This window comes from Talpa occidentalis, unplaced genomic scaffold (genome assembly GCF_014898055.3).
Source record: "Talpa occidentalis isolate TD23 unplaced genomic scaffold, MPIMG_talOcc4v2.1 talOcc4.3, whole genome shotgun sequence".
NCBI lineage: Eukaryota > Metazoa > Chordata > Mammalia > Eulipotyphla > Talpidae > Talpa > Talpa occidentalis.
The window spans coordinates 117,556,222-117,563,288 of record NW_023603184.1 but is presented as its reverse complement, the minus strand read 5'-3'; the positions used below and the strand labels follow the sequence as shown (position 1 = coordinate 117,563,288).

At 36.0% G+C, this 7,067-nt stretch overlaps 1 non-coding gene across 1 annotated transcript; it reads right to left on the bottom strand.

The window, feature by feature from the left end:
* Window positions 1–4,793: 4,793 nt before the first annotated feature.
* LOC119256404 (U6 spliceosomal RNA) lies at window positions 4,794–4,901 on the bottom strand. Its single transcript, XR_005127743.1, has one exon. It is a non-coding gene; the product is annotated as a U6 spliceosomal RNA (small nuclear RNA).
* Window positions 4,902–7,067: the final 2,166 nt, after the last annotated feature.

Sequence of the window (7,067 nt, the reverse complement as noted above, 5' to 3'; positions counted from 1 at the left end):
AAAGGCAAGCAGAGGCAGAACATGGAATCATCTTGCCCACATGGTAAGATCTTTGTAAGTCAAAAGTAAGGATTCATTTCTTTCTCCCTTTTCAAAACTTTGTTGTTTTTGCCTCTTTCAAAGCAATACATTTACTTATAATGTAAACCATATGGCATTTTACAAACGAAAGCTGAAATATGAAAAATTCCAATTAAGATGTTTACAATTGAGTCTGACACCATCAAAGGAATATATTAAGTACATAGGCTTCAGGAAAGCATTTTAAATTGGCTATTTCTTTTGGTGTCTGAGCATTGTCCACATTTCAATTATTGGTTCAGTGAAATGAATTTGCCTTGAAATCTATAAATTTAAGAGAGAGACATAGTTGAACCATGCTTTATCAAAACATGTAACAGCTACCATACATCCATTACTCACCTGAGGACGCATGCATGCATCTGTTTATTTAAATATAATCTTTTATTTGCATTTGTAACACATTTTCATACTGTTTCATTTTAATAAGAACTTTGTAAACCTGTGTGTTTTTTGTCGTAACTTTTGAGCTTTTAGCAGGCAACTTCTTTGTTACATATGGGCCATAATTGCTTTGTTGTAAATTTTAAGGACTCTTCCTTTGATTCATGTCTCTCTGAGCAATATTTTTATGCTGTGCTGGTGTGTCTGCATGCTTGTGTGTGTGCACACATGTTTATTTTGCTTTTGCCTTTCACTTTTCCTCCAAGGACCATTTTTTTTTTTTTTTTTTTAATTTTATTTTTATATTCCCCCATACAATTGCAAACGCCCAATTCTGACCCCAATCCTTTCCCCCCCGCCCCCCAAAAAGTGTCTCTGGTTCATAGATTTTTGTTGATTTTGATTTTCACTTTCTTATATTCATTTTCCTGGTCCCTTATTTAAGTTTTCTAGATTCCTGCTATGAGTGAGACCATCCGGTATTTTTCTTTTTCTTTTTGGCTTATTTCGCTGAGCATGATCCCTTCCAGTGCCATCCATGTTGCTGCAAATTGCAAGGACCATTTTTAAAAAGAGGTCTGGCAGAAAACTATATTAGAAGGGTAATTAACAAAATATTATGCAACTGATATTGCAGGAGATTCCTTATAATAGACTAGTGACTCTCAGCCTGAAATGTCTTAGTGAAACAGAGACATCTTTATAAAAGAGGGGGTTACCATGTTCCTTGCCCCACCCAATGAAGAGCAGAGCTGAGTGCCCAGGTGAAGCTATGTAACATGGATGGCAGGTGGGCTTAGAGAGACATGAGACACATGGAGAGGAGAGACACGTGGGGAAGAAGGCCTTGCTAGCTTCTTAGGTTTGGACTTGCACCAAGGACTTTAGGGACATGGAAGGAAACACAGGAAAGAGAGACATGTAGAGACACTTGACAGAAACACGTGGGTGAGAGACATGGGGAAACTGAAAATGGCAGCTGTTATCTTGATTTCTACTTTGAATTTACTCCTTTTCTTCCAACCTTGCCTGGCCCTTTCACCCCTTTCCTAGATTTCCTGACAGTAGGTGTGTTAGAATTGTGGCAAGCTTTTAGAACACAGTGACCCTGCTTCAGGCCAACCCTCTTTAACTTGATATTTACCCATGATGGGATGGGTGACTGGGTGTCTCATTGAGAAACTATATACTTTCTTTTCTTTTCTCTCTGCACACACTAATCCTATTAAATATTTTCTCACTAAGAGTGTGCTTTATATTTCTGTGCATGGATGGGCAGACCCTTAAGAATGTGCAATTTGGGGGTCCTGGGATACCCCTCGATCACATGCTAACATTGGTAACTCACCTTTATCTTCCTGTCTCCTCACTGAATACAGAAAGAGCTTTGCACTAAGAAAAGAAAGTCTGGTGGAGAAATGTGCTCATTTCTGAGTGTTGTACATACTGTTTTTGGGCATCAAGCTGTGTATTGACAACCTCAAGATTCCTGAGGGTCAGGAGTCCACATGAAGTAGCCCGCTCAACACATATCCATGTTAGGGTAACACACTTGCATTGGGTGTCATTATACATACATACATCTCAGAAAACAGGTAAGTTTTCTGAAGACTGGCTTTTGGAGTGATCATATTATATATTTTCCAAGGAGGACACTTTTGAGAGACAAGGAGGGCACTAGTGACAATTATGCAGTGATAACCAGTGTAAATCCTGACTATCCTTTATTAACTATAATATCCAATTATTCTAGACTCTGATACAACCCTCATTAACTCACTCATATGTATCATTTTCAGCTGTGACTATGTTAGTAAGCATTTTGGGGCATAAATATTCACATCTCTGGCTTTTCTGAAAAAAGTTGCAGATTTCTCATTTTAGTATCCTTAATGTGGTGATTTGTTTCTGTGTCCATTAGATAAGTAAACTTTGATCTGCTTATTTCCACTATCATTATAAATCTTCTGTTGATATTTCTGAGAAAGGAGTTATACCTATACCATGTGAATACAAAAATTTCTGACTATGGCCAATTTTCTTAATGTCTCTCTGACTTAGTTGTTTTGTTTGTAAAATTGGTTAATAGTTTCCACTTGAGATCTTTTATATTCACTCACTATCTAAGTATATTCATTAAGAGTTCTTTTGATAATTAATAGAGTTAACGTATTTGAAGGACTTTAAACTTCTGTCATACACATTTCTTGGAAGGATAACTGGAACAATTATTCTTATCCAATTTCTCATTAGTTTACCTGGCACACTAAACTGTTCTTTCCTGGATCTACTTAGGAGGCTTTGTCAGTAAATGATGCTTATTTCTTCAGATCCTTAGATCTTCTCAGTTATGATAACATGCCACCAAATATGTCATTGTCTCCCACATGAGATTAGCTATCATTGTGAAGTTGCTTATTTACTTCCTTGTGACTCAGCTTCGCAAACAGCACAGCCCTAGAGAAGCCGCAAGAAAACACCCAGCTTCATTAGAGGGACCTGCTGTCTGTTTCTGCAGCTGATGGTCATACCTCCTTTCATCTCTTACGTAGGAATGTAAAAGAGAAAGAAATCAGCATCACCATGCCAACAGCAATACCTGGTATACTCTAGGACATATGTTTGTTGAATTAAATTGTATTTCTAAACTTGCTAAATTGATCTCAGAAATAGACCTAATAAGTTGAGCAGTATTTTCCTTACCTGGTTTGTGATGGCCTATTGATGATTTTGATGTTATTCACATATAGTTTCCTATGACCTATTGTGATGTATCATTAATGAAATTAACGATAGATACCTTTCTATACTGGTGACACTTTTTTTGTAAGAGATAAAATGAGCATACACCCAAAGTTTTAGTGGAAGTATTAACTCTAATATTTATAATCCCTGGAATAGGTACACAATAATATTCAACACTAAACACAGTTGGGTTAATAGTGCTTTATTTATTTTTTTTAAAGATTTGTTTATTCATGCATACAAGAACCAGGGTACAGGCCAGAGGTGTGGCAGGGTGAGAAGATTCACCAGAGACAGATCAGGGAACAGAACAGGCAGACTGACTGAAATACACTGCTGAGGGGAGCAGCAGGTGAGATAGGAGAGGTCTGCTGCACCATGTGGATATCTCCCTGGCCGGCCAGTCGAACCTGCACTGCAGAGGCTGTGGACAGCTTCCCAGTGCTGCGCTCAACCACCTGCACCACCAGGGAGGCCCAAGAGGGCTTTATTTTTATGGAATGTTTGGTTTTATTTGAAGTGAGAAGTTAACACATTCAATCAGAAAGATAGCTAAATGACCATTTACTAAATGTTGGACACTAAGCTAGATACTGCTGGAATAAAAAAGATGAATAACACATGGGCCCAATTATTGGCATAATAAATTTTATGATTTCCATTAAACACCCGAGTGGAGATGGACGATGTCAAGGAGGCAGTTAGATGAGCAAGCCCACAGGTTATGTGAGAGGTCCAGCGTGGAGACATAAATTTGGAAGTGTTGGTTTACAGATGACATTTAAAGCCTTGAGACCTGATGAGCTCACTAAGGCAGAGTCTAGATCACAAAGTAACAGCATTTATGCCTGAATGCTGAAGTGTTGCACTGATAGATTAGTCCATCCTATGCCTCTGAAACAAACAGTGCTGCAATGGAAAAAAGACAATGAACTTAAAAAAATTATTTTATGGTCCAAGGGAGAAGTCCTGTCAATGTCCATGTGAAATCTCAAGGCAGATCAAATTAAATTTGGAAAGTTCGTATTTTGTTTACACTTTAAAATGCATAGCAAAAACATGGTATAAGACATGTCTGTTGTTTCATTTTGGTCCACATCCAAGGGTGGTTAGTGATTTTTTGAACTGCAGTGATCAGGAATATATATTTTAGTGGCAAACAGCATTTGAAAAGCTTACATTATAGAAGTGGCTCAGTTACCTGAATTTTCTATTAACCTCAGAGGGCGTGTCACATAGCTAAGGAAGAACTGAAGAATGCCGTAACTGAAGTATTTTAGTGAAATGAGTGCTGCTCAAGGAATGTGAATTCATTAGATATAAACAACCCTTCTCTTTATGAATCAGAAATAAATACATGAGACTAAAAACCTATGCCCTTCACAAATATACCCTAGACTTAAAACTTCCGTCTTAATACTTGTGATGAATTCTATTATGTAACACTTCACTAGCAGTTTAGCTGACTCTTGTTGCTATTGATAGTTACCTTTGCAACTGCTTTGCTTGAATTTTCATGTAGATTCTTTTCAGAGTACTTTACAGGGACACAGAGCTGAGATTTTACCAAATTATTAAATATAAGGTATAACTTTTGTTTGATAAGAAATATTTGTCATCCTTGATCAGGATCCATGCTAATCATCTCTGTATCATTTCAGTTTTAATGTGTGTGCTGCTGAATAGAGCACCTGACAAGACATATTTGTGTAAGACGGAGAATATACTAGATACTGATGTTAGTCAGATATTGACTTTTAATATGACCTTGTAGTAGCAAGGGTAAGTGTGTGTGTTAGACAATAAAGAGTGTAAATAGAAATTTAAAAATGGCAGGAAAATAATATTTAGAGCTCAAGAAAGGCTGTTATAGTACTGTTTAGCTAATGGTTCGTTTGAGCAATGCAACAGTCACGATAATAATGAAAATGGATGTAGTCATTTGTATAATTCTTCCATTCAAAGCAAAAGAAACTTATCAGAGTAAACAATATTTTAACATATACTATTAAAAGAATTTACATGCAGCTTTATAGAAAAGGTCTTATATGTCTCCAATAACATTTAGAGAATTAAAGCAGTGAAAATCAATCCAGTAAATAAACTTGATAGATTGACATGAAGTGTGAATAACTCAAAAAATTGGGAAATATATATTATGGTTTGATCATAGGCGGCTATCATAAAAGGTCAAGCAAGGTGTTTAAACATTGATTAATTGACATTAAGAAGCTCTGAAAGTCTGAGTAGAGTGAATTATAGGATGTCATCAGCAGGAAGACAGATGAAGCAATTTTGTTCAAGATAGATTAGAAAGAGGAGGGAATGGAAAGAACTTTCTTAAGGACTATCTAGGTTAAAACCTAGATATCAAATAATAAATGTCCAAAAGATAATGTTAAGAATAAACAAAGGGGAAAAATATAATATATTGAAGACAAATCTGTAGAACTTGACCATCCATTCAATAGGATGAAATATTTACAAAATAATGAATTATAGTTTTAACCAGGAGAATAAGTTGATAATTATACAAATCAGCAAAAATAGAGAATGGAGAAGAAACCAATTTTGTAGAGGAGATAATGTTACTTTGGGAACCTATCTTTGAGGTTAACCCCAAAGTAGAACTCTTTTGGTCAAGAAGTTGTGGACTGGAGCAGAACTGAAGCTGTAGAAAACAGAACTGGACATACAGGCATGTATAGCTGCTTATGCAACTCTATGTAGAGATGACAGTGGAAGTCATTCTATTACACTTTTTTTATGGTATATTCTCTAAAAATTGAGGACTATAAGTCTGAAAATTAGAAGTTGAATTCAATATCAAGATACACTTATTCCTATAGGTCTCAAAAATAACTATAGTTCTGAGCTGTTGTAATGAATAACCATATAACAAAAAAAAAAAGAGAGTATCATTTAAAAGAGAAGCATGCACTGTCTTGTGGGAAAAGTATTAATCATTTAGAAGTGCAGAATAGTATTATTTTCCTAGGAAAACACACTGGCCCCCAATGTGTTTGGAAAGTCTTTTCTCTATTGGATCTCAAATATTCAAACATGAACATCTGTGAGTGCTGTCACAGGAACTGATATTTAATGTGTTTTTGAGAAACATTATGATAAAAATGTTTCTGCCCAATTGCGAATCTTTTTTTTTTTTTTAAATGTTCTAAACTGATAGGGATTCTGTCAGGTAAAGGGAGTGGAATACTGCCATTGTGTCATGTCAGATTATATGCAAATAATTATCACATTGAACAGAGCTCAGTAGAAAATAAGCATCCGAAGCTTACAAATACAGATAACAGCTTCCCATTTTTTAAGAGTATATGGAAGGGAAAAAATATGTAGTTGCTAATGCCAGGATTTATGGAACCAAATTATCTTAATACTTTCCCAGAGTAGAGCACATACAGAACTCTTTAAGATCTTTCCTTAGGTGAAATAATGTTTCAGACACTTACCTACCTATCTTATATTTTGGTTTTCCTGGTCTCAGAGCCATTGTTGGGAAGTATTTTTAACTTATTGCCTGGGATTGTGTTAGGACACTTCCTACAGGATGAAACTGTGCTCATTATACATTTTTCTCCACATGTTACCATGGTACCATCAACTTGGGACTAACAGATACATATTCATGGTCAGATTCCTACATCCACTACTTGTCCAAAATGGATGTTTACTCAAGACTGATAATTTTCTGTAAATTGCAATAAGTGGATTGAATTCATCTTAGCATGAAGGACCAAAAAGCAAAGTTGCTAGCGGAGGAACTAAAGTTGAAGAAGGGGGTGGTGAGAAGGATGAGTATGTTTATCTCCATAGCTTGCATACCTTATACTGCCCTA